The sequence below is a fragment of the Oryctolagus cuniculus genome, chromosome 13 (assembly GCF_964237555.1).
Source record: "Oryctolagus cuniculus chromosome 13, mOryCun1.1, whole genome shotgun sequence".
Classification (NCBI taxonomy): domain Eukaryota; kingdom Metazoa; phylum Chordata; class Mammalia; order Lagomorpha; family Leporidae; genus Oryctolagus; species Oryctolagus cuniculus.
In genome coordinates, this window is record NC_091444.1 from 19281106 (window position 1) to 19308310 (window position 27205).

General features: G+C 55.7%; 1 protein-coding gene across 5 annotated transcripts in view; it reads left to right on the forward strand.

The window, feature by feature from the left end:
• The first annotated feature begins 1015 nt into the window (after positions 1–1015).
• Positions 1016–27205, forward strand: part of LOC100353865 (plasma membrane calcium-transporting ATPase 4) — an 89241-nt gene continuing 63051 nt past the window's right edge. For all 5 annotated transcript variants that reach the window (XM_051821144.2, XM_070055120.1, XM_002717580.5 and 2 more), the window contains exon 1: positions 1016–1155. The gene's annotated coding sequence lies outside the window, so the exon portion shown is untranslated. The remainder of the gene's footprint in view (positions 1156–27205) is intronic.

A 27205-nucleotide genomic window follows, 5' to 3' on the forward strand; every position in this document is an offset into this window, starting at 1 on the left:
TCCCCTCCCCGCTAGTGCACCTTCCCAGGTGCATGGGTCCCTGCCACTCCTGGCTTTGGCCTGGTTCAGTCCTGGCTGCTGTGGGCATTTGGGTAGTGAATAAAACAACTTTTAACAGATTCTGTAGCTCACACGGCTAGGGCTCTGTTCTGTGCATGAAATGTGCGTGTGTGCACGACCAAAGCAATGCCTTCTCCTCTCCCGCTCCAAGGAGCCGCCCGGTGCCAGTCCACACACACCCCGCAGGGCGCCCGGGTCCCAGCAGGAGGCTGAGAGGCCCCGCAGCCGCAAAGACTTCCTTTTTTTTTTTTTAACAGGCAGAGTGGACAGGGAGAGAGAGAGACAGAGAGAAAGGTCTTCCTTCACCCTCCAATGGCCGCCGCGGCCAGCGTACCGTGCTGATCCGCAGGCAGGAGCCAGGTGCTTCTGCATGGGGTGCAGGGCCCAAGCACTTGAAAGTGTGCAACCGGGCTCAGAATCCGGCGCCCCGACCGGGACTAGAACCCGGTGTGCCGGCGCCGCAAGGCGGAGGATTAGCCTAGTGAGCCGCGGCGCCGGCCTAAGACTTCCTTTTCTCCCCTCCGCCCAACAACGGTTGAACGCCGCCACCCGCGCCCACGCCCTACCTCCGCACCCGCCCCCGGCCCGACCGGCGCGAGCCTGGGGTGGGCGATTCGGAGCGCGCGGAAGAGGACTCGGCGCGTATTCCCCCTTAAGACGACCCAGGAAGCGGCGGCCGCCCTTACGGGGCCACCTTAACGGCGGAGTCGCGGTGTGGCCGCGCGCCAAGCCCCGCCCCCGCCCCGCCCCGCCGCGCTCCGCCCCTCTCCTCGCGCGCGGCACAAGCGTTTTCGGCTCGGAGCTCCGCTGCTGACGCCGTCCGGAGCCGGGGGTCGCGAGGCGGCCACGAACTCCCCCGGGGGCCGCATCCCCCCGCCGCGGCGACGCCCGAGCAGCCGCCCGGCTCCCCTGCGCCGCGTTCCTCCAGGGGCGCGGGGAGGAGACCCAGCCCGGTCCCCGGCTGCGCGTGGAGAGGCGCGGCCGCGGCCGGCGGCTCGGCTCCGGGAGCAGCGCGGGGGGCGCCCGGCGGCCCCTTGCAGAGGCGCGCGGAGACAGCGTCCCGCGTGCACGAACCCGGATCGCGGCTGGAGCGAGGTAGGCTCGCCGGGGATGCGGGACTCCGAGCAAACTTTCTTTCCCGCTTCGCCTCGCCGGCCCTCGGGCTCCCGAGCCCGTTTCGCGCCGCGTCGCCTGCAGCGTTTTCGGCGGGCGGGCGTGCGCGCGCAGGTGTGCGGGGCGCTGCCTCCTCGCTCTCGGTCCGGAGGAGCCGCGCAGCCGAACGAGGGCTTCCCTTCCCCGGCTCTCGGCGTCGCGGGACCGCGCGGGCAGGGGGTGCGGAGGGGCCTTCTCCACGCCCGGGTGGAGCTCTCGGAGAGCGCAGTTACCCACCCCGCCCCCCGCTCCGCGCCTGCCTCTCCCCTCCCCCTTGGCTTGGGAACGAGACGCAGAATGGAAAACTGTTGCAAAAATATTTTCCGCGTCTGTTCCCTTTCTCGAAAGCCCCAAAGAGAGATTGGAAAAAAAAAAAAAAAGAAGAAGAAGAAGAAAAGAAGCAGGAAGGAGGGGCTGCTTGGGGACCTGGGAGAGGGGCTCCGGGGGGTGGCGAGGGCGGAGTGCGCGCCAGACGGCTTTGCTTTGCGGAGAAGCCTCAGCAGTTTCTCTCTGCCGCTTGCAAAAACATCTTCAGACGCTCACGTCTATAATTAGCTGTGGAAAAAGCTGGGAGTTCCCTCGCTCGGCTGTTGTCTGAGTGTGCGTCCAGAACCAACTGTAGGAGTGCGAGGAGGGCGCCGCGCCTCTCGGGGCCCACCGGGGAGGGCGGGCAAGGGGCGAGGCCGAAAAGTTCGCGGTTTCCAGGCTGCGATGCAGGCCGGGGCTGCTCCGCGCTGTCCCCTCGCGACCCTCACACGCTCACGCACACGCCTGGCGCGCGCCTGCTGCAGGGGGCCCGCGGTCCGCTGCCCACGGGGGTGCCCCTCGCCTGCTGCGGCGGTGTGCGTGCGTGCGTGAGTGGAGGGCCCGGCGGTGGCCGCCGCATCCTGGAAGGGACTCGCCGAACGCTGCAGGCGCTGGTCTGGGGGGGGGAAACCGTCGGAGGAGAAATCGGCGGGCACCCTGCTGAGGGCGGTGGAGGGGGAGAGCCAACACCACATCCCGTTCTGCAGCGCCACCTCCTCCTCCTCTGGGTGGGGCGCCTGGTGTGGGAGACTCGGCCCCTCCCCAGAGCTACCCCCCACCCCCGCTTTGGGAGGCCTCGCTGCGCCCCCCTCTGCTCGGGCTCTCTTTACTTGGAAAGAGGGGAGGAACCGGGGTCATCCCTGTCGGGGCCAGGTGATGGCGAGGGGCCTCGGGGTGAGCACGGCCAGGGCCCGGGCTGTTGGTGAGCCTGGCAACCTCCCTGTGCCCAGGGAGAGAGACGAGGCTGTGAGAGTCAGGCGGGGGAGCCCGCGCTTCTGCCTCCAGCCCTGGTGGAGAGTTTGGCTGGGGAAGGAGGAAGCAAGACTTGGCCGGGAGAGCCTAGGGGTGCCGGGTAGCAACAGGAACCAGTGTCCATTTGGGGCCCCAGGTGATGGATCTGCACCCCAAGGCTGACGCAGGTCCCTACCTGTGGGCTTGGCCATGGACAGGGGCCCCAGGACAGAATCCGTGCCCTTGTTCAGCAGGGAGGGGAGGAGAATCCATGTCTACGCCCCTCCTTGGGCGAGCAGTCGTGCCTGCCACCATCTTGCTGAGGTGCAAGCCCCAAACCACGCCGGCCCCCACCCCAGCTCCCTGCTTCTCGTCCAGCCGGCCCCTGGTCCCACCGCCCCTGCGGCCGGCCTGTCCGTTTTCGGAGCTCTGACAGGGGACGATTACGGCAGTCTGGCAGGGCTGCTGGCTGAGAAGCAGGTTCCTGGTGAGCGTGCACCGGGCGCCCGCTCCGATGGCCCAGAGTCTGGGCGGGGTGGGGGGAACGTGTCCCCGCAGCCGGGCCCTTCCCCTCCGGGGCTCAGGGCTCGGGCTCGGGGCTCGCGGCTCCGGGCGGGACCGGGACTGCAGCAGAGCGGCGGCCCCCTCCGCTCTCGGCTGCCTCTGTGGCCGCGCCCGGTTGTCTGCCTCTCCCGCAGCTCGGCTCCACCCTCCCGGGCCCGGCCTCTGCCCGAGACTCCGAGCGCGCGACTTCCTGCCCCCTACCGCGCCGAGCCCTAGCCCCCTTGCCCTTCCCACCTCCCGGTTCTTGGATTCAAGGTCAAGTCACGTTCCTAGCGCCCAGCACAGTGCCTGAGACCTGGGAGGCCCTTTACTGGGAGAAGGAAGGGGCGGCTTGGGCGCGTCTGGCAGTGAACCTCAGCCTGGCAGGTTGCTCCCTCTGCACAGCCCGTGGTGGGCAGGGGCTGCCCGGGTCAGATTTGCCAGACTGCTGTGGATTCAAATCCAAACAGGCGGGCCGGGGCTGGGCCTGAGCAGAGCAGTTAGCATTGCCCAGGGTGTTGAATGCTGGGGGAAGTAAGGTGGGGAGGGGCTCAGTGGGCAAGGTTGTTGAGAGCTTTGCCCTTCCTGCCCTCACTGACCTGGGTCCAGGGAGGAAGGGGGCCGGGGCTGCTCGGCCCAGCACTGCCCCAGCTGCTACCTGTCAGCAAGCGAAGCCTTCCACAGGGAAGTGCCTCTCGTTCAAGTTCTCTTCTCTCAGGAACACCGCCCCCACCCCCACACCCCATGGGTCCTTTTCTTTCAAAGCTCCTGGCCTGGAGACCCAGCACCCACACACAGCCCAGCCCCACATCTGGGCCATGCCCATGTAAGGTAGAACATTCCAGAGCCACCAGGCTTTGGAGGGAGGAAAGGAAGGTGTGCATTCCTGGTCCCCAGGACTCTAAGAAGCCTGATGGGCTTGAGCTTGCAGGGGAGTGGTCCAGCCTGGGCCCCACTGGCCTTCCCTGGGGGCCTTCTCAGACCATCTGACCCCTATTCCAGGCTCCCAGGCATGGATTCTGCCTTTGGAAGGAGGGATGAGAGGCAGGCCCCTGGACCCAGTCGTGATGTGATGGAGCTTTCTCCACTCATTTCCCATGTTCTGTGGGTCGCAGGAGCCGAGCAGACCTGGGGCTGGAGTCCAGAGGCCGGTGTGGAAGGTTTTGTGCTCCGCTTCCTCTCCCAGCGTCTCTCTTTGTCTCCTCTTTCCTTTTTCCCTCGTGTGAACCATTCTTGTTCCACTGACTGATTTCCTCTGTGCATGTTAAAACAGAAATGACGGGCACTTTCTGCTCTGCCTCCACCTCGGCCCACGAGAAACCAGGCAGGATCTGGTTAGAAGCAGAGCCAGGGCTCCCGGTCAGGGAAGCTGGAAGCTGGTGGGGGGCAGGGCAGGGGCGCTGGTGGAAAGGTCAGGAGCCGGAGGCATCAGGGGTGAGGTCCCGCGCTCTCCTGCCTGGTTCCTCTCTGGCTGAGGTCAGCCTCATCTTTCCCTTGGCTCTGCGTCCCTACGTTTCATGCACAAATCCCTGGAAGTTTCAGGAGGGGGCACTTACTGCCCTGCCACGTCAGCTGGGGCACAGAGAGGGAGCCTGGGGTGGTGTTTCGTCGAGGCCGGGTTCAAGGAAAACAGCTCAGGACACTTCACAGTGAGGTCTGCCTTGGCTGCAAAATCAGTGCCAGGGGTACACACTAGTGTGCCCTCTGTGGAGGGGAAGTCAGCAAAACTACACCCACATTTACCAGCAGCCTGTGCCGAGGAACTCACCCGGAAGGTGCGCGTTCCCGAGCCCGGAGCCACGGATGCACCTGGTGACTCTTGCAGGCGTATTTGTAATAGGAAACTACTCAGATTCCCATCCTTAAGGGACCGGTTGAATGAGCAGTGGTACGTGCACAGAATGGAGTATTACACAGCCAATAAGAGAGAAGGAGTGAGTAGGGGTCCTAGGAACTCACGCTGCGATTTATAGAGTGCATTGCTAAAGAAAAAAGAAAAAAAAAAAGGAAGATACAGGAAAGTATGGAGAGTATGGCACCTTTGGGGTGAGAAAGTAGGAGGAATAAGTCTGTTTTGCAAACACATACACAGAAAGGATAAGCCGTAGCTGATTAAAGTGGTTGCTGATAGGGAGCGGATGGGTCCAGGGTGGAAGAGAGACACACGGGAGAGGCTTTTCTCGTTTCGCCTTCTCAGACAGTTTTGATCCAAAAGAAGGAGAAAGCGACCCTAATGTCAGCCACAACAGAAACAGTGACTAACATCAACTTCACGACAAGGGGAAGCGGGGATTCAAGGAATTTTTAAAGCTTGGTGCTGTCTGTGGACAAAAAGAGCTGCCCAGAAACCTTGGAGCCTGCAGGCCTGTTTTTGGTGGTAGTCTTGGCATCAGAAATCGGAAACTCTGCTGTGTTTGCTGGGGGTTAGGGCAGAGGAGTAACCGTGTTGCTACTGCTGTAAAGCAAGGCCTCCCCAGGGAACAAGAGAGAAACAAGGATGAGGTGGGGCTGGGGAGGGGGACCCGTGGTGTTTGTGTGCTCCTAGGTCTGCCCAGCGAAAGGGTCTGGAGGCAGTGCTGCCCCAGGTAGCATTCAACGCATCTAGCACCTGGAGTTTAATTTCTCTTTTTTTAAAGATGCATTTATTTGGAAGTCAGAGTTATATAGATAGATAGACGGTGAGAGAAAGAGATCTTCCATCTACTGGTTCACTCTCCAGATGGCTGCAACAAGCCAGGAGCTTCAGCCGGGTCTCCCACTTGGGTGCAGGGGCCCAAGCACCTGGGCCATCCTCCACTGCTTTCCCAGGCCATTAGCAGGGAGCTGGATTGGAAGTGGAACAGCCGGGACTTGAACTGGCAGTCATATGGGATGCTGGTGTCGAGGGCAGTGGCTTTACCCACCATACCACAGCGCTGGCCCCTGGGGTTTAATTTCTGAGGACCATTTACCGCTACAAGAAACCAGTGCTGTTTGGAGAAGTGGCTGATTCCAAGCCTGGGCCTGGGGAAGTCCAGGTGAACCATGCTGTGCCAGAAAGTGAAAGCATACGGCACTTTAGAGGGCACAGGAACTGTCTTAATGGGGCTTCTATGGGGTGAGTGGGGTGCACTGAGCATCAAAAAGCCGGACACACGGAGCACAACAATTCCGGATGGAGGCTGGTGTTGCAGCCTAGTGGGTAAAGCTGCAGCCTGTGACACTGCATCCCATGTGGTGCTGGTTTGAGTCCCAGCTGCTCCACTTCTTTGCCCACTAAACCACAGTGCTGGCTTCAGCTGCTCCACTTCTGATCCAGCTCCCTGCTGATGCGCCTGGGAAAGCAGCAGAGGATGCCTCTGGTGCTTGGGCCCCTGCACTCATGTAGGAGACCCTGGTGTAGGAGACCCGGGTGAAGCTCCTGGCTCCTGGCTTTGGCCTGGCCCAGCCCTAGCCCCAGCTGTTGTGGTCACTGGGGAGTGAACCAGCAAATGGAAGACCTTTCTGTCTCTATCTCCATCTTTCTCTGTAACTCTCTCTCTCTCTCTCTCTCTTTTTTTTTTTTTTTTTTTTGACAGGCAGAGTGGACAGTGAGAGAGAGAGACAGAGAGAAAGGTCTTCCTTTTGCCATTGGTTTACCTTCCAATGGCCGCCACGGCTGGCGCGCTGCGGCTGGCACATTGCGCTGATCCGATGGCAGGAGCCAGGTGCTTCTCCTGGTCTCCCATGGGGTGCAGGGCCCAAGGACCTGGGCCATCCTCTACTGCACTCCTGGTCCACAGCAGAGAGCTGGCCTGGAAGAGGGGCAACCGGGACAGAATCCGGCGCCCCGACCGGGACTAGAACCCGGTGTGCCGGCACCGCAAGGCAGAGGATTAGCCTTTTGAGCCACGGCGCCGGCCAACTCTCTTTCAAATAAATAAAATAAATCCTTACAAAGTAAAAAAGGTGCCGTGAGGCAGTTCTGACAGGTGACAGGGCAGGGAGGAGCAGGAAGTCAGAGTAATCAGAGAACTTAAAAACAATTTTAATTTAATTGACAAATACTAATTTTATTTATTGGGGTGTAATGTGGTGTTTTGATACATGTATATTATGGAATGATTAACTCAAGCTAGCATCTCAATCACATATTTGTGTGTGTGTGTGTGTGTACATTTAAATCTGCTCTCTTGGCAATTTTGGAATATACATTACATTTTTAAAAATATTTATTTGTTTGAAAGGCAGAATAGAGAGAGAGAGCAAGAGACACAGAGAGAGTGATCTTTCATCTTCCATTTGGTTCACTCCCCAAATGGCCACATTGGCTGGAGTGGAGCCAGACTGAAGCCGGGAGCCAGGAGCTTCCTCCAGGTCTCCCACATGGGTGGCAGGGGCCCAAGCCTTTGGGCCATCTTCCATTACTTTCACAGGTGCATTAGCAGGGATCTGGATCTGAAGTGGAGCAGTCAGGACTCGAACCGGCACCTATACGGGATGCAGTCACCACAGGTAGTGGCTTTAACCCGCTACACCAGAGCACTGGCCGCACATTATGTTATTACCACCTGCAGTAGATCTCAAAAACGTGTCCTTTTTGCCTTTGTGAAACATTGCACCCTGGGGCCAGCATCTGCTGCCCCCCCTCCCTGCTTCTGAACTTTCAGTCCACAGATTTGCAGCCCCCACAGTAATACCAGGTTCAGGCTGGCTCACTAATGGGTGCTGAAACAAAGGGTGAAGAGGGTGGTGTTAATGTGTCTCAGCTCAGGCCGCTGTTGCAGGAACACCAGGGGCCTTGGACGACAGGCGTCTGTTGCTCACTGCTCTGGAGGTGGGAGGTCTGGGACACGTGGTGTCTGGAGAGGGCCCACTTCCTGGTTTGCACAAGGCCATGTCCTCATGTGGCAGAGAGAGGGAGAGAGACGCCATCTCTCCTGTTCACAAGGGCTGCACTCTGGTGATCTAATGACTTCCCAGAGCCCTGCCTCCCCGCACCATCGCCTGGGGACGTTCAGCCCACAGCACAGCACATCCCCTTCCAGGGGACTTAGTTCTTCCGGGAGCCGTGGATGGGGACATCCTGCACTGCCACCTCAGCCAGTCATCGGACTCCAGCTCTCCCCGGCCGGCTCACCTTAGCCTGCAGTGTTGCAGTAAGGATGCTAACCATACCCCTGTGTAGCTGCCAACAACGTTTGTCCTGGACCTCTTTTTCTTTTTAGATTTATTTATTTGAAAGGCAGGGTTAGAGAGAGGGAGACAAGGGAGAGATCTTCCATCCTCTGATTCGCTCCCCAGATGGATGCAACAACTGGATCTGGGCTGGTGCAGAGCCAGGAGCTTCACCCGGGTCTCCCACGTGGGTGCAGGGCCCAAGCACTGGGACCATCTTCTGCTGCTTTCCCAGGTGCATTAGCAGGGAGCTGGACCAGAAGTGGAGCAGCCGGCACTTGAATCAGTGCCCATATGGTATGCCAGCGTCACAGTGGCGGCTTTACCCACCATGCCACAATGCCAGCCCCTTGTTCTCAATCTTCATTATAAAGAGATAAAAGAGAAATCTAGAATGTAAGCCATCCTCAGCACTCCTCTCTTACGGGGATAAAAGGACCATATTGAACTCCCTGCCTCATTGTGACTGGATCATCATGGTACATCAGGAGTGCTGCTTCTGTGCTAATCCCTCCAGCATCATCAAGGACAAGGTCAAGACCCTCCAAGAAGACCTTGAAGCCCTAGTTACCTGTGGTCGGGCCTTGGGGGATGGCTTCCTTATCTCCTCCCCCTTGTGGACCCTTGGTCTCCATTGTCCTTGTAAATTTGTCTAAGATTGCATTGCTGCGGTCCAGTTAATGGTGGTCCGACAACTATATGCCACTCTTTAAGAACTGGGTTATGCCGCTCTTTAAGCACCAGATTGGGAACTCTACATCCACCCACGGCCACTGCCAAGATGCAGAGGTATAATACATCATACACTGAGTTGCTGAGGTGGTAGCCAATGATGGGTAAGATCGTCTGGCGCAGCCCTTAACAGCTGGAGTAGTAGTCAAGGACGGGTAAGATCCCGTGGCAATTCAAAGATGGCGCCCAAAGGAAGTAAGGTGGGCGGTACCCGAAGGCGTTTACCACCCAAGCTGATTGGCCGCTCAGCATCAGGGGAGGTGACAACTGATGACAGTGTACAGACATGGCTGGTCCTGTAAAAAGTCGCCCTGTAAAATGACCTTTTAAGTAACTGGTCGGTCCTTAAGCCCTGCCCCAGTAATCATGTGGTCTTGTGCTTTAAAAGGCTTTACCATGTGCCAATAAACGGAGTTCTTGCTTGCTTGACTTGACTCCCCGCTGCGTCTGACTGTCTCCAGGATCGGGAGGCTGGGGAACGGGCGAGCGACGCACTTACCTTTCTTCGGACCCCGTCCATCCTCGTTCGGGTGGACTAAGACCCAGCAAATGTCATAGCCAGGGCAAATTTTAGAGTAGTAACTATTTTTGCTCTAAATGAGGATAACGTTATTCCAGGTTTAAGGTGTGCCTGGATCTGTCTCGTCAACCAGCAAAGCACAGACAGCTTGAAAGCCACTGCCGGCCCGCGCTGTAAATTTAAACATCAGTGTCATCAGAGGCTTGGGGTGGCAGGCTGGGAGCAGCCCACGCAAGTGCTGCCGGCCTGGACGCCGCGGTGGTGCTGCTGTAGCGAGGCCATGTTTCTAAATGGAGTATTGCTTCAGATGAGTTTTTTCAGGAATGGTGCATTAACTTATATGAAAAAATTTTACAAAGACATGCAAACAACTTTCATTATACATGCAAAATAAGAAAGAAAAGTGAATGTAATTTTAAAAAATGTTAAAGTTGAGCACTGATGGGTCAAAGGGGAAAGGTGTGGAGGTGGAAACCAGTCTGGAATAAAGGAAGCTAAATAGATGTGACAGCCATATGCTGTGGGTAAACTTTTTTTTGTTGTTTTAAGATTTTTATTTATTTATTTGAAATGCAGAATTAGAGAGAGGCAGAGAGACAGGTCTTCCATCCGCTGGTTCACTCCCAAATGGCAGCAACAGTTGGAGCTGGACTGATCGAAAGCTAGGAGCCAGGAGCTTCTTCCAGGTCTCCCACGCAGGTGCAGGGGCCCAAGGACTGGGGCCATCCTCCACTGCTTTCCCAGGCCACAGCAGAGAGCTGGATTAAAATGGAGCAGCCAGGACTCGAACCAGCGCCTGTATGGGATGCTGGCACTTCAGGATCTGAGTCAAAAATTAATAATGAAAGATATTCTGGGAAATTTTCAAAATAAATATGAAATTATTTAAATTATTAAGTTTTTTAGGTATGAGAATGGTAATGTGGTTTCATAGGAGAATATTCTTAGAGATTATGCAAATTTTATTTAAGGCCAAAGTGTAAGTTATTTCCAGATGACTCAGGGAAAGGTGTGTGTGTGCATATATGTGAAGGTACTTCAAAATGTCTCGGGAAGTGAGAGTGAGTATAGCCCAGACGCTGGTTAAGAGCCCACGTCCCACATCTGCGTGCCTGGGATCAATCCCTGGCTCCAGCTTCCTGCCCCAGCAGACCCTCGGAGCCAGTGGTGATGGCGCCTGCCCCCACCATGGGACACCTGGATGGAGTTCCCAGCGCCCTGCTTTGGCCTGGCCCAGCCCCAGCCGTTGAGGGCATTTGGGGGGTGAGCCAGTAGACAGGAGCTCACCCACTTTCGTTCTCTCTCTCTGCCTCTTAAATAAATAAAACAAAATTTAAAGAACTAGCTGAACTATTTTTTTTTAAGATTTATTTTATTTATTTGAAAGAGTTACAGAGAAAGGTAGAGAGAGGTCTTCCATCCACTGGTTCACCCCCCAGATGGCTGCAATGGCCAGAGCTGCACTGATCTGAAGCCAGGAGCCAGGAGCTTCCTCCAGGTCTCCCACGTGGGTGCAGGGGCCCTAGGACATGGGCCATTCTTTGCTGCTTTCTCAGGTGCACCAGCAGGGAGCTGAATTGGAAGTGGAGTAGCTAGGACTCCAACTGGTGCCCATATGGGATGCTGGCTCTGCTGGTGATGGCTTCACCCACTTGGCCACAGCACTGGCCCCACTAAACTTTTTTTAAGTTCTTGGAACATAGAATTAAAAGATGAATTTATTTTTGGTGCAAAAAAAAATTTGAAATTCATGCAGTCTTTCCATACGGCGACATTTTCCATTAATTTTTTGAAGACCCTTAAAAGCATAGATTTCAAGCTTTTTTTTCTTTTTTTGCACCAAAATAAACTTCCCCTTTAATACTGTTTTCCTGTGGTCTTTATGAAGTATTCTCATATGCCAAGTGGGAGGGCATACAGGATGCTGACAACTACTGAGCCCAAGTGAAGGATCCCGAGTTGTTGGTTGTGCTGTTTCCTGTGTTTCAGGTTTGCAGTTTTACATCCTAAGATAGGGAAGCAGTCAGTGCCAGGAAGGACTGCTGTCTCCCAGACCCCTGAGCAACGCCATTGTCTTCCCTAACTCCCCACAGAGCACGCAGAGGGGCTGCCCTCGGGGACTCTCCCTCTCCATCCTCAGTGCCACTGGCATCAGCCTTTCCTGTCCGGCTCTGCAGCAGGTGCACAGAGACAGCCTGGGGACTGGGGGCTTCTAGAACTCCTCCCTTTCAAAGAGGGGCCCTGGTGGACAGAGGACAGACGGATTCAGCCAGAGGTCGTTGTGGGTCAGCCTTTCTGGTCCGCTTTGAATTCCATAACCAGGTGATTCAGAGAGAACCTGGCTGTTGCCTGTGCGGGCCTTCATGCCTGAGCTAAGCAAAGCCTGCTAGGGGGCCCTTGGCAGGGACAGCACACCTGGCTGCCCACCCCCACCTTCCCAGCCTGGTCCTGCCCCGGGAGAGGGTGAGTTTCCGGGATTCCTCCTCCTCTCTGCTCCCTGGGAACTGCAGGCGAGGCCCGACGTGACCCAGCGCTCTTTCCTGGAGGACAGCGCTTCCGTCAGTTCCCCTTCCGTGCTCCTAGGGAGCCTGAAAGAGCGAGTGCCAGGAAGTTGGCGAGGGGGCAGGTGGAGAGGAGTGTGTTGTCCTGTGCCAGAAGAGCCCAGGGACCGACAGGCAGAAAACTTGGGATCTGGACTCTACCTGCTGTGTGACCTTGAGTGGGGCAGGTGACACCTCTGGGCCTTTGCCTCCCCCGCTGCAACGTGAAACCAAGTTTGGACATTGGACGCAAGACATTTCCGACCTAAGACCCTCCTCTTGTAGGGAAGACAAAGGGCGGCGAGACGCTGAGCGCCTCAGCCTGCAGCCACGTTCCGTGCTTCTGTCCACAATGACCAAGAGGCCAGCAAGGTCCCGCCTGCCTCAGACTTCCTCCCTTGAGGCTTAGCGATAGGATGCCCCGCTCTGCCTGCCTGGTTCAGTTGGGAAGCATTTCCCCAGTCCTTCCGTGACTCCATCACGTGTCGAGCTGGAAAGCAGGAAGTATTGGCCACCAGTGGAGAAGTCTAGGCCTTCAGGGGGTTTACTGCCTCCTGGGGCGTATGATCCCCACCAAGGGGCTGCTGGATTGAACCAAATGAAATCGTCATAACGTGGCCACTTCTGACCTATAAAAGGCCATTTTATGTGGCTCATCCCAGAATTAATATTATTAGACATTAGGATTGTGGGCAATGCTGTGGGCTGGGGAGATGAGGTTTTCATTGGAATTGTGAGTTGGATTAGGAAACATGTGCGTATAGCCACCAGCTGCTGGGACAGCTTGCCCTCCCTCTCAATCCAGACTTTGGCCCCGGAGGTAGACATGTTGGCCGAGCCCTTGTCCAGACTGGCTGAGATTCCAGCACTGGCCTTCCTGGGGACTGGCCAGGGCAGCTGTCCACGGGTAGGGAGAGAAGTATGGTCCATCTATAGACCACTGTTCCTGCATCCTACATGCCCTGTTTTCTTGCCTTGGAAGCTGACGATGAAGAAAGGAGGAAGTGGGAAATGCCCACCCTCTTTCTGGGGGCAGCCGAGAGCAGGAACACACACGTGAAGCCTCGTCTGGCACAGGGACACATGACCAAGTGGCGGTGGGGAGCTGCTGATGGAATCGCTGGGAGCTGAAGAGGTGTTAGTGGGAATGGGAAGACCAGAATTTGGCAGGACCCAACTGGAAATTATTCTTGGAGGAGGCGATTGCCAAACAGGATTTGAAGGAGGAGAAAGGCTAGAGGCTGGGATGGAGAAGAGGCTGGAGGGAGGCAGCGGGGCTGGGGAGGAGGGGCTGGACTGCCCCTCTGGCTGATGAGCTTCAGATGCACTGGCAGGTTGGGGGGAGGCTGTATGTGCCCCCTCCCCCGCTGGAGCGCCTCCAGCCTCAGCTGAGCCAGCGCCCATGTCACCCGCAGGGTGGCATCTGGCCTGCACGGCGCCTGCTGCCCGCCTGCTCCTCTGCTGCCCGTGGGCCATTAGGATGGTTCTTTAGACGTCTCCTCCCTGCCGTCTGTGCTGCAGCCCTCCTATGGGGAGCGCTCCTAGGACATCTGTTAGGGCCCGAGGACAGGCACGGCTGGCATGCAAATTTGCAGGGGCTTTCTGACCTGGAGCAGGGCGCCGAGCATTTGAGATGGGTAACACTGGACACCTGGTCCCTTGTCTCTCCCGAGACACTTGCCCAGGGACATGGGTTTGAGGCAGAGCCAGGGCTGCAGCCCCATTCTCCCCACTCCAAGGACTGTGATTGGGTGCTTGATCCCATCACTGCAGCAGGCTGACCTCCGCGGGGGCCGGGGGCTGTGTCTCTCCCCACGCCCACAGGGAGACCATTCCTGGCACACGGGGATGGTGGGCGGCACAGTGGGCTCTTGCCCCAGGAGCACTTGGAAAGACGGATGTGTTTTTGCTGTTGCTGAGGTTACTGGCAATCAAGGTCTTTAGTTGAAACCGATGAATGACGTAGTGAAAACGCAAAGGGGAAGCACCGTTGGCACCACCCTTATCTCCGCAGAGAAGTTTATCTGCCTAGTGGATCTGGAGCTGGGAGACGCAGGGCATTGCATGGGGAAAACAGGGGTCCAGGAAAGGGATTGGCAGGGTCTTCCTCCTGCCTGGGTATCCCTGGCCCTGCCCCTTCCTGAGGGCGTGGCTCCTCAGAAAGGGGGAAGCGCCGAGCCCGGCTGGTGCTGAGCTGCGATTTGGGGTCTGAGAGTCAGCAGGGCGGAGCCGCCGTGATGTGACAGCCCAGGCTGATTTTTATCGCCAGCGCCAATCTGTCATTCATTTGTGTGTTTGCTTGTTCGCTTATTCATTTATTCAATCAGCGAGTCTGAAGTGAACGCAGACCATATGCCAAGTGTTACGGCAGGGCTTGGGGAGGCGCAGTAATCAAGGGGTAGAGAGGGGGCGAGAATTGCTCACCGCCAGCTCCCGGGTGCGCTCCCCGAGCCTGGGGGCTGGCGATGCTCCGGGAGTTTGCATTTGTCTCCCTGGAGAGCACCTTCCCCCCTGCCTTCAGACCTGGGCAGCACCTTCCCCCCTGCCTTCAGACCTGGGCAGCACCTTCCCCCCTGCCTTCAGACCTGGGCAGCACCTTCCCCCCTGCCTTCAGACCTGGGCAGCACCCGTCTGAGCTGGGAGTGGGCATTAGACACCATTGCAGGGCTGCCCTGCCGCTAGCCTGGCCTGAATGGTAAAGCCTTGAAATGAAAAGGTAAACTTGAAACGAAAAGGTAAAGTTAGAGAGAAGCCCCCCAGTTTCCGTTCCTGTCTTTCTCACTTCAGGCCCTCCACCCTGCATTCGGGGCTGGTGTGGCATAAAGGGTGAAGGAGTGGCCTTAACTTCGGGCGTGCGTCCTGCACGTACCTGAGTACGCAGTACTCAGTACCTGCACTGAGCCTGAGTTCTTCCATCTACAGAGGGCGTGGAATGTCACCTTTCCTTGGCCACCTGTGGGATGCTGTGAGAGACAGATGAGTTACTGTAGGTGACAGCACTGCATCGACATCAAAGTGTGGCATACACCTGCGACTTATTATTCCACTGACCCTCCCTGTTAAGGTCTGTTTGTTTAGTTGGAAGGCAGAGTGAGCTGAAGCCAGGAGCCAGGAACTCCATTCAGGCAGAGACTCAAGTACCTGAGCCATCATCCAGTGCGTCCTAGGCACATTAACAAGGAGCTGGATCAGAAGCAGAGTGGCCGGGACTAAAACCAGCACTCTGAGGGGATGCTGGCCTCGTGGCTTAACCTGCCGGGCCACGGTTTCTGCCCAACTGCCCCCTGTCCTGTTCCCCACTCTCCCTCTCTGTCCCTTCCCTGTCGTCTCCCTGCCTGCTCCAGATCCTGCTCCCACTGTGTCCTCCGTCCTGGCCCAACTCGAGACTTTTTAAAAAATTTTTATTATTATTTTAATTTGAGAGGTAGAGTTACAGACAGAGGGAGAGGCAGAGAGAAAGGTCTTTCATCCTCTGGTTCACTCCCCAAATGGCCGCAATGTTTCGAGTTGGCCGATCTGAAGCCAGGAGCCAGGAGCTTCTTCCGGGTCTCCTGGATGGGTGCAGGGGCCCAAGGACTTGGGCCATCTTCTACTGCTTTCCCAGGCCATAGCAGAGAGCTGGATCAGAAGTAGAGCAGCCGGGACTCGAACCGGCACCCATATGGGAATGCCAGCACTGCAGGTGGCGGCTTGGCCAGCTACGCCACAGCGCCGGCCCCTCCTAGCTCAACACCTTAAACAGCACTTGCTGTGTCTTAACCAACAATGTCCATGGTAGAAGTAATAATCCAGGCTCGGAGTTAAATTTGGATCATCCTGTTTAAAACTCCCCGCAAACAGTGCCGTCAACACTAGCGTTGTGTTCACTCCACAGCTGAATAGAGATGTGTTCATGGAATGTGAGGCTGAGAGGCAACCCCATCCAGTCCAATGCTGGATCTCCTCTCTCCGTTGCTGGGTGACTGACTGGTTGACAAGAACGTCGGAAATTCGACAGCCGTCATTGGATGTAGGCTAAATGGCAGCTGCTTGCAAATTATGTCATAACAGCCACCTTCTGGGACAGGTGCAGGATGTGCGTTAGAGATTGTCTGGGTGTAAGAACAGAAGTTCCCTGCACAGAAGCCAGAGTCAACGGGGACTTTCACAGCGGTTACAGGGAACTAGCACTGAGCTTGGGTGTGGGGGCCACACCTTCTCCCTGGGGCTATGAGCGTCCTCACCCCACAGAAGGGCTCCTGTGCTCCCACAGGACCTGTCATGCTTAACCAGGCAGCAGGCTTCCTCTCGAAGTCTCTGTGGCCTTGCCGCTTAGCTCTCCCGAGGGTCTCACACTCCCAGTGCCCAGAGCTGCTGGTTCTGGCTCAGCTCTCCTGTCCGCCCTGCTCCAGTGGTCTGTGGCCCCCTAGGGGGGCCATCAAACCTGCCCCCAGCCCCCAGCCTGTGTCTTCCACAGGGTCCCTGGGTCGAGTCGATGTTTCCAGAGGAGAAAGTCCTTGGCTGCAGGTGGATTTGGATCCGACTTGCTCCTCTCACCAGCCTGACCCTAGGATGCTGTGCAGATAACGCCCCGTGGGCGCCTTGTCCCAGAATCTGTGGGTTCGGTGGGGGGGGGGGGACTGGGAACATAATATTGCAACTTTTGAACCCTGCTGTAAGCCAGGCATTTTATATACATCATCTTTAATCCTTCCAACACTCCTGTTTTTGTCCCCATTTCACAGGTACAAAAGCTAACGCTCTGGGTGGGGTCATCTTTCTGGTAGGGGTCGGGGCTGATGTTTGACCCCGCCTGTCGCCCCCAAGGCCCTTCCCTTACAGTGCGGCATTACCTTCTAATCAGGTTTCTTTTCCTTTGACTTGTCTGGAGTGTGTTGTGCACTGAGACATTCCTGGTACCCAGGACAGTACCTGGCACATACTGAGAGCTCAGTGAGAGGCTGCCGAGTGCATTTTGCTTCTGTAACGTCTGCACTCCCGGGCATCCCAAGGTCAGAAGGAAACGGTGGTATTCTAGACACCCAGAGTATGAGCCACTGAAATCAGGGGGTAACCCTTGGCCGTAAAACCCAGTGGTCTACATTGATGGAGGACACCAGGAGCAATTTCTTCATGTGGAAATGTCTGAAGGAAGGTACGACCCTAGACCCCCTGTGTTTCCTGTTCTGTAATCTGACCTAAGACAGAGCCCTGGGAGGGGAGCAGGTGCAGCAGGGTTTCCCTAATGCTGGAAAATCCATTTACTAGAATTGGAAATAGGATGCAGAGCTCCTGAGTGATAGAGAAAAGAATGCTGGTTTCCACTGGCTTTTCAACCCCTGGGGTCAGAGTTTGCCAGATCCTGGATCCCTGGTTCCAGGAAATGGGATGGAACTGGGTTCAAGTGTGCCTGACCAGCTGTGTGACCATGGACAAAGGTTTTAGCGCCCTCCAGACTCACTTTTCTCTGGAAAATGGGAGTATATGAGTCCATCAAGAGTGGCACATGTTCTGAGGGGCTGGCCCAGAGTGGGTGCTCATCAGATTCTCATTTCTTCTTCTGTCCCTCTTCATCCCCTTTCCTTCTCCATAGATGCTGGCATCAGTGTGCCTCCCCACCCCCTGCCAACCTCTGGGCTCAGGGCATTCATAAAAGGCTCATGGCTCATTATCTCTCAGTAACTAAAAGGCGCACAGGCCGCCCCGGCTCTTGCTATTCTCCAGCAAAGGACCTGTAGGGCCCGCCAGGAGTGCCATCATTTCCAAGGGACAGGTGACCCCGTTGGCGCCAGCTCTAGGGTTTGGCTTGACATTTGAGCTTGATATTTGCTTGAGTCCTGACAAAACGGAAGGCAGAGTGGAGGGTGGGGAACTGCAAGTAGCCCGCCTTGTTTGCTCGCTCCCTGCTTTCCTCCCCAGGGAGCAGACGCTGTAACAGCAGTGCTGGGAAACCTCTTGTTGACGAGGAGACTCAGACAGGGAGGGGAACGCTCCACCCGGCTTTCGTAGAAGCTGTGGCTCGAGGGAGTCATCACTGTTTGGTCACCAAGATCAGCTGCCAGAGTTGCCACTGGGATGGAGCAGGCCACGAGATAAAACAGGCAGGAGAGTCCCAGGCTGGGATCTCCCCTGGTTGCCCCAGTGCACACCCACACGGAGGCGTGATAGCTGGAATGCAGCGGCAGCTTGGCCAAGATAACACATGAACCAGAATGTGGCTTCCGTGTGCTAGAGAGGGCATGACGGTGAGCATAGTTTATGTTCCTGCTACCCGGGATCACTTAGGTGCCCAGGGGTCTCGTGGAGTGAGGGAAATTCTCCAGTCTTCTCCCAGTTTCTCAGGGGTAGCGCCCCACGATGGGAAATGCTTGCAGAGGCCGTGACTTACGGACGAGGGCGTGACTGCTTGCCTAGAGTTCACAGGAATAGGCATGGGCAGCGCGATAGCTGGGACGCGGTGCCCTGGCGCTCTGGCTGCAGCATTTTCACCGGGCCCACTCACCCAGCCAGGAGCTACTTGAAAGGAGGGAGTGGTGCCTTAGTCACGGCTGTGTACCCAGTGTTTAGCACTGACTTACAGAGTGATCTGTAAGGGATGGATACATGGGTGGGTGGGTGGATGGATGAACAAATGGAAATGTTTCCTTAATATTCAAAGATCACAGTAAAGTTTACCCGCTTCGTTCCTGGGGCTGCCATCGCAGTTCGACATTTCCACCTCTCCGGCCTGAACAGTTGCTAAGGTCTCCTGATGACAGGCACAGCAGTCTGGAGGGGTGAGTTCTACACTCAGCGCTTGAAAGACCTGGGGTTTGAGCCATTGAAGCCGCTCTGTTGCTTTTGGGAAATCGCTGAGCCTTCCTGGGCTTGCAAGGGTTCGTGCAGGAAATGAATAGTTTGGGCTAAATCTACTTCAAGGACATTTCAACTCCAAAATTCTCTGCTTCCTCCCACCCAAACAACCCTGCAGGTTAATTATAGTTGGTTACCAAAATTTAAAAGTAAGATTTCACATAGAAATCCAAATTTCTTGCTTCTTCCCCCAAATCAGAAGCTCTGACAATATTGGCCTACCTTGTTTTCCATGGCAACAGCCAGCAGGAGCCGCGGAGCTGCTGCCCGGCTCCGAGGAGCGTGCACTTCCTCGTTCGTCTCAGTCCTCCTCCTCCCCTGTCGCCTACCGCCCAGGCGGCGTCACTCCTGTTTGACACCTGCCTGGTCTCTGTAGGCATCTGAATGTGTGCACACCTAGAAGGGGGAAAAGAAGACTTGTAAGGGCAGAAGAGGGGATACCCAGGGCGTGGGGACAGCCTGGGGACCAGCTGAGTGTCAGCAGCAGAGCCTGGGGAATGGGGCTGTGGCCAGTGCCCCGTGAGACCGTGCTGAGGGACCTGAGGGACTCGGCTGTGGAATCCTGGTCTGGGCAAGAGCTCACGAGGCTCCCACAGTCCCGCTTTGGAATACCTCTGTGGCCACTGCCCCAGGGTGGAGAGGAGGGCCTGGGCTCCCCCCGAGGACCCTGGCAGTGGTGGTAACTCCCCTTCCTCTGCTGTCCGACCTCCTCTTGTATCAGGGCACAGAGCAGGCCCAGCTCTCTTGAGGCTGCTGAAGTGCACCTTTTCCGTGAAGGTGCCCCGGTTGTCTCATGCACCTGTTGCCATAGACAGATGCATTTCGGAGCTCCCTGGGGCTGACGGAATCCGTAACCTTGACCCCCGAAGTCCCTTATCCAGCTTGGGCTAACTTCCATCCAGTGGAAGCGGGGGCTGTTTGTCACTCAGGCCGAGCCCTCGCCAGCACTGCCCCTGTAAGGTCTTAACACCTCCCCTGCTACACTCTGCTCTTCCAACTTCCTGGTTTCTGCGCTTTTCTTACCCTTGTGCTTGATATGAAGCCGGAGTCTGGAGTCTGATCTGCTAGTTCTGTGGAGGGTTTGCCTTTCACACTGTCTATGGGGCTGGCACTGTGGCACAGCAGGCTAAGCTTCCAATCCAGTACTCTGCTAGTGCATGTGGGGAAAGCAGTCATCTGGGGCGTGAGTGAGTGAGCGGATGGAAGAGTTCCCCCTGTCTGTCTCTGCCTTTCAAATAGAATGAAAATGAACAAAATTTTTAAAAAGAAAGATACTTTTGATTTATTTGAAAGGCAGAGTTACACACACACACACACACGCACGCACACACACAGAGAGGAGAAAGAGAGATCTTCCATTCCCTGGTTCACTTTCCAAATGGTTGCAATGGCCAGGGCTGGGCCAGGCTGAAGCCAGGAGCCAGGAGCTTCATCCAGGTCTCCCACGGGGTGGCAGGGACCCAAGGACTTGGGCCATCACTTGCTGCCTCCCAGTGCATTAGTGGGGAGCACTGGATCGGAAGCTGAGGCAGGACCTGAACCAGACCCTCTGTTATGGGATGCAGGTGTCCCAAGAAGCGGCTTCACCAGCTGTACCACACCTACCCGCCCCGTCACATCATGATGGCTCTCGTTCCATTCACTTTAGAGCTACTCTATTTTCAGGGGGAGCTTTTGCTGTTTTCTGAGTGCCCTTTAATGCAACTGGTGAATTTTTTTTTAAGATTTATTTATTTATTTATTTATTTATTTATTTTATTTTTTGACAGGCAGAGTGGACAGTGAGAGAGAGAGACAGAGAGAAAGGTCTTCCTTTGCTGTTGGTTCACCCTCCAATGGCTGCGTGGCCGGCGCACACCGCGCTGATCCAATGGCAGGAGCCAGGAGCCAGGTGCTTTTCCTGGTCTCCCATGGGGTGCAGGGCCCAAGCACCTGGGCCATCCTCCACTGCACTCCCTGGCCACAGCAGAGAGCTGGCCTGGAAGAGGGACAACCGGGACAGAATCCGGCGCCCCAACCGGGACTAGAACCTGGTGTGCTGGCGCCGCTAGGCGGAGGATTAGCCTAGTGAGCTGCAGCGCCGAAGATTTATTTGTTTATTTATTTGAAAGCCAGAGTTACAGAGAGGCAGGACCTTTTTTTGGGTCTCCCATGCGGGTGCAGGGGTCCAAGCACTTGGGCCATCTTCTACTGCTTTCCCAGGCCATAGCAGAGAGCTGGTTGGAAGAGGGGCAGCTGGGACTTGAACCGACGCCCATATGGGATGCCGGCACTGCAGGCAGAAGATTAACCTACTGTGCCACGGCACCAGCTCCCCCATAAATATTTCTGAAAAGAAGAAGAAAGGGACTAGACAGTGATGCCAGCAGCCCGTGCCTTGAAAGCTGACTGTCGGGCAGGAGCCTGGGTGGGGTGTGGGGCTCTGAGCCTGGCTTAAGAGATCACAGGTGAGAAAGCTTGGAGCTCGTGGTTTGCCTCGGGAAAGTCCCCTCCTGCCCCTTTGTGTGTGATCCCACGTAGGATGTGAGGAGTGAGCAGCACAGCCTGTGCTTGAAGTGGGAGCTGAAGTCACAAAATGGCTTTTATACAGGCTCAGCTGAGGCCGGGCTTTCCGGAAGAAGAAGTGCGACGCCCTGAACCCGGTCCCTGTAAACCAGCCAGTGGGATTACTCACTGGGGGTGTCCTCCTGCCCGGTGTGGCTCTGACCCACGCCTCGGGCTGGAGAGAACCTGGGGCTTTCCTGCTTCCTCCTCTCAGATGTCTGTGAGTGGAAGAGAAGCTGAGCGCAGTTGTAAAGAAGAAAGGTCCTTGAGAAAAAGTTCATCTGAGAATGCAGCAGGTAGGAGCCCGGAGGCTACAGGGCAGCTAGCCAGTGTGATGGGGACAGAGGCCCAGAGCTTGCCCAGGCCCCTGCGTGCACTCAGCACGGAGGGTGCCCCGGAGTGGCTGTAGGGCACCAGCCGCTTGGAGGTTGTGCCAATGGCTGCTGTGAGTTCCAGAGTGGCAGAGGCCTGGTGGCCTGCGTGGCAGATCCAGGCTTGCGCAGGGAATGTTGGCACCTGCTTAGTGCAGAATCCAGGGACCATGGGTGAGCTGGTGCCACCTTGCTGTGTGACTCTGGGGAAGCCGTGGGCCATGCGGTGCCCATGGTCTGCCCCCTGACCCATGGGGAGGTTTCACTCCTCCACCTTCCTCCTTCCTGGGCATCTGGGGACTTGGAGGAGGAAATAGGGGTGGGGGTAGAGGTGCTTTGGGCTTCCCTTAAGGACGTAAAGGGAGGGCGGGTATGGTGGGAAGAATCACTGTATTCCTAAAGTTGTACTTGTGAAATTTGTACTCCTTAAACAAAAGGTTTCTTGGCGGGGAGGAGGGGGAGACGTACAGGATTCTTACTGCCACGGCTAACCCAGAACTCCTGTAGCAGCACAGGAAGGGAACAGTGCTACCTTTAGCTGTGAACTTGAACCATCAGATGCTGCGACCTTGAACACCTTACAGGTTGTTACAGATCACCTGAGATGAGGGGTGCGGAAGTGCTGTGTGCACAGGGGCTTGCCTACCGATTGGTGGGTTGCTATTTGGTGGGTTCTCGAATGGCAAGCCTCCCTGGCGCTCCTTCGCCCTGGGATGGGGGAGGCCGTTCTGCAGCTCCCCTGCAGCCGAAGACCTTAAGCAAGTCAGAGCCGCTGCCCCCCCCCCCCCCCCCAGTTTTGTGATTAGTCCTTTATTTCTTTTCTTTTTTACTTTTTTTTTTTTTTTTTTTTTTTGACAAGCAGAGTGGACAATGAGAGAAAGGTCTTCCTTTGCCGTTGGTTCACCCTCCAAGGGCCGCCACGGCCGGCGCACACCACGCTGATCCGATGGCAGGAGCCAGGTGCTTCTCCCTCCTGGTCTCCCATGGGGTGCAGGGCCCAAACACTTGGGCCATCCTCCACTGCACTCCCTGGCCACAGCAGAGAGCTGGCCTGGAAGAGGGGCAACCGGGACAGAATCCGGCGCCCCGACCGGGACTAGAACCCGGTGTGCCGGCACTGCAGGCGGAGGATTAGCCTAGTGAGCCGCGGCACCGGCTTCCTTTATTTCTAACCACCAAGAACTGTTAGGGCCGTCTCTAAGGGCAGCGTGTGGAATCCACATGGAAATGCCCGGAGGTGCCTGTGCCTCCCTGACCATGCAGGGCACCTCTGAGCCTAGCCCTAGGGCACAGGTCCCCCACCCAAGCTCTCCAGGCCTCAGCCCCCTCCTCCCCGAGCTGGGCAGGGGTCACAAGGCCACCTGGTCCGTGGACGCCGCGATGTCCATCCGCTGTGGGGCGTCTCAGACCCACCAGGGCTCCTTCTCCCCTCGCTGTCCTGGGCCATACTGGGCTCTTACAGCCCGCATCCCCTGATGCCTGGCTCAGCGCCACTGGGCAGCTTAGGGACCGAGGCCGTCCGGAGGAAGCAGTGCTGAGAAGTCGCTGAGCCACGGAAACCATAGGGTTTTGTTTAAGGGAGGCCGGGTGAGGGACAGGGCGAGGGGCAGGGTGGCCCTGGAAGGGATCCCAGGGAGCGCTGGTGCCGGGGTGGGGCCGGCCGCCTCCCTCGGGGCCTGGAGGCCTGCCAGAGGTGCCCAGGCGGTCCCTTCCCCTCAGGTCAGGCTCCTGCCCCAGGCAGCTGCTGTGGCCTGGGAAAACAGTGGAAGATGGCCCAACTCCTTGGGACCCTGCACCCACGTGGGAGCCCTGGAAGAAGCTCCTGGCTCCTGGCTTCACGCTGTTGTGGCCAACTGGGGAGTGAACCAGCAGATGGAAGACCTCTCTCTCTCTGTCTCTACCTCTCTCTGTAACTCTGTCTTTCAAATAAATAAAATAAATCTTTTTTAAAAAGATTATTTTTTGAAAAAACTCTTAAAATCGTATATACAAGGAGTCTTCAAAAAGTTCATGGGAAATGTGTGCTGTGAAAAAGCTATGCATGGATTTGCAAAAAAATAAAAATTGCACGAAAATAAACTTACCTTTTAATTCCATTCCCACCATCTTTGAGGAACCGTCCGTGGCCCATGAAACTCAGACAGAAGTCTTAGGGCCTTCCTGCTGCTCACATAGGGTCACAGATGTCGCAAGTGGAAATAGTGAACCTGTTCGGTTTTTTTATTCTTCTGTCTCCTTCCCTCTCTCATTTCTAGCTCTTTTTCCTGTTTGCTTTATTTTTCAGGTGCACATCATTGAACGAATCAAATACTTATACACTTGAACCCACCACCAAAAACCACAGCCTGAGGTCACCACCTGGTGTCCTTCCTCAGCCTCCATCCCAGTCCCTTCTGGAGTGTGTGTTCCCCATGCCCTTGGTAAATATGCATATACCGAAAGAGGTGTTCAGTCCTGCTCCACGTGCGTTCTTACAAATATACCACATACAGTCTCCTGGGTCTTGGTTACTGGGTTGGGGGTTGCAGTGCTGAGACCCAGGCCTGTTGACAGCAGCTGTCGCACGTCCAGTGGGGCCTATTGGGTGATGGTGCCCTGGGCAGCACTGCAGCCTTTTTTTTTTTTTCTTAATTGATTAATTAATTATTTGAAAAGCAGAGAGAGAAAGAGAGGTCTTCCATCTGCTGGTTCACTCCCCAAATGACGCCAGAGCTGGGCTGATCTGAACCCAGGAGCCAGGAGCTGCTTCTGGGTATCCCACGGGGTGCAGAGACCTAAGGACTTGGGCCATCTTCTACAGCTCACCCAAGGCCAGAGCAGAGAGCTGGATTGGAAGTGGAGCAGCCGGGACTTGAACTGGTGCCCACAAGGGAGGCTGCTTTACCCGCTAAGCCGCAGTGCTGGCCCACGGCTGCAGGCTTTCCACCGAGATAGAACAGCACAGCCACAAACATTCCTGCTCCTGCCTCCTAGCGTGCATGTGTGTTTCCCGGGTTCGAGTCTTGGGAGGGGGTTGCTGGGTCTTGGCATGTGAATCTTCGACTTCCCACGTTTGTAGTAGTTTCTGTTCCCGCCAGCGATGTGTAGATGATGCTGTGACTGCATCTTCTCACCTTCTGGGTGTGGCTGGACTTTCCCATTTTTGCCATCCGAGTGGCAAATACTGGCATCCCGTGCTCTGGTCACCACGGAAGCCGAGCAGCAGGAGTAGCTCTTCGCAGATACTGGAGATCCAGATGTAGACAATAAAGCAGCTGTTTAATAGGTTAAATAGGAGGGCACTGAAGAATGGAGGACTGGGAATTCAGCTGACCAGGGCACGCGTGTGACAGCCAGAGACGCTGAATGAAAAGGTCGGATGAGGAAATTAAAAGTGGTAACATGGAAGGTGTTTCTAAAGAGATGGTGTAGAAGCTGGAAGAGAGGACGGTGTGGTGGAGCAGTAGAGGCGGGGAGAATGAGCAGGGCGTGGCAGCATTTGGTTGAGGGCCGCCATGTCCCTGTTTGTTAGGCTTCATCGCCTTCTCTGTTATAACTTCTCTGTTATAACTCAGCTTTCCTAGGCTCACATGTAAATGAACGGGTGTGGCTCTGTGCTGATAAAACTTTATTTACAAAAACAGGCAGTGGGCCGGATTTGGCCCACACACGATAATTTTTGCTGACTCCTGGGATGGAATAAAAAGGCCCCGGCATATTTTAATGAGCGTTCTAGGTGATAATAGTGTAGGATTACAATATTTGAAGAAGCAATGATCAAGCATCGATTGAATACGATCATATTTATGAGATGACTTATCCCAATTGACAAGTAAAATTTCACCCGTTGATCTATCATCATGAGACTATAAAACACAAAAGATAGATAATTTTAAAGTAAACCCAAAAGGTAGGTTTCCTTCAGGGCAGCTAACTGATGGTTGCTTTTGCAACATTAACAATTAAAGACTGAAACAGTGAAATCATATCTTCAGAGTGCTGAGAAACATCACTGCTAAATACAAAATTCTGCCATCAGGAAACACCTCTTCAAGAATGTAGGCCGAATAAAGCCGTCTGCAGGCAAACAAAAGCAGAGGTTTCTATCAAAAGAATCCGCGCAGAAGAAACTTCTGAGAGAGAGCTCAAGAAGAATAAAAATAAAAGGAAGGGCACAGATTCAAGTAGGAATGGTGAGCGACTCCAACAGTAAGTGTAGAACGAATCTGAGTGCTGAGAGTGGAGAAAATGCAAATGACAGTGTCTAATTTGTGTGGGGATAAATATGAAGCTGCAATTAAAATCTTTGGTAACTACAGTATCTACGTTGGAAGGCAGATAATCAGAGTTTAAGTATATTGAGATCGTTATTGTTTGGGAAGAGGTTAAAGATACTGATTATCTGGGTCGGCCGGTGCTGTGGCACAGCAGGGTAAGCTGTTAGGAAAAGGGAGCCCAAGCCAGCGCCGTGGCTCACTAGGCTAATCCTCCACCTAGCGGCGCCGGCACACCGGGTTCTAGTCCCGGTCGGGGTGCCGGATTCTGTCCCAGTTGCCCCTCTTCCAGGCCAGCTCTCTGCTGTGGCCAGGGAGTGCAGTGGAGGATGGCCCAAGTCCTTGGGCCCTGCAACCCCATGGGAGACCAGGAAAAGCACCTGGCTCCTGCCATCGGATCAGCGCGGTGCGCTGGCCGCAGCGCGCCAGCCGTGGCGGCCATTGGAGGGTGAACCTGCGGCAAAGGAAGACCTTTCTCTCTGTCTCTCACTGTCCACTCTGCCTGTCAAAAAAAAAAAAAAAAAAAAAAGGAAAAGGGAGCCCTTGTCTCCTCATACACGGCACCAAAATATTAGGAAAAGAGGTGCAGAATAGAGAGGAGGCAGTGTACGAATCTACAGCCAGACCAAATTTATTCAGAGAAAATAAATCCGTAGAGTGGGTGATCAGCTGCCTGCCTGCACACTGATGGAGCACGTGGCGGAAGGCTCTGACCCCTGGGGGGGGGGGGCGGGCCTTTTTAAGGAGGGCTGGGGCTGGGGCTGGGGCTGGGGGTGGGGGGCAGCAGGTGGAGGGGAATTCCTGGAACTGGGTGGGGCCTTGGGAACCAGGGAAAGAATGCAGGGTGGGGTATGAAGGCAATAGGGTGTGAGACCCAATTGAGATTCAAGGGCAAGGAATACATTCCACTGCTTATCTATGTTTTGGGCAATGAGCAAAAATGTCCTTGTTCCATCATAAGCCACCACCTGCAGCACCGTCATCCCTTAAGGGCTCTGGCTGAGTCCTGGCTGCTCCACTTCTGATCCAGCTCCCTGCTAATGCGCCTGGGAAAGCAGCGGAAGGTGGCCCAAGTCCCTGAGCCCCTGTCACCCACGTGGGAGACCCAGAGGGAGCTCCTGACTCCTAGCTTCAGCCTGGCCCAGCCCCAGTCATGGCAGCCATGTGGGGACTAACCGGTTAGTGGATGGAAGACCGATCTGTCCCTGACTTTCAAATAAATAAAGAAATAAATCTTTTCTAAAGAGATATTGATCATCAGGAGTC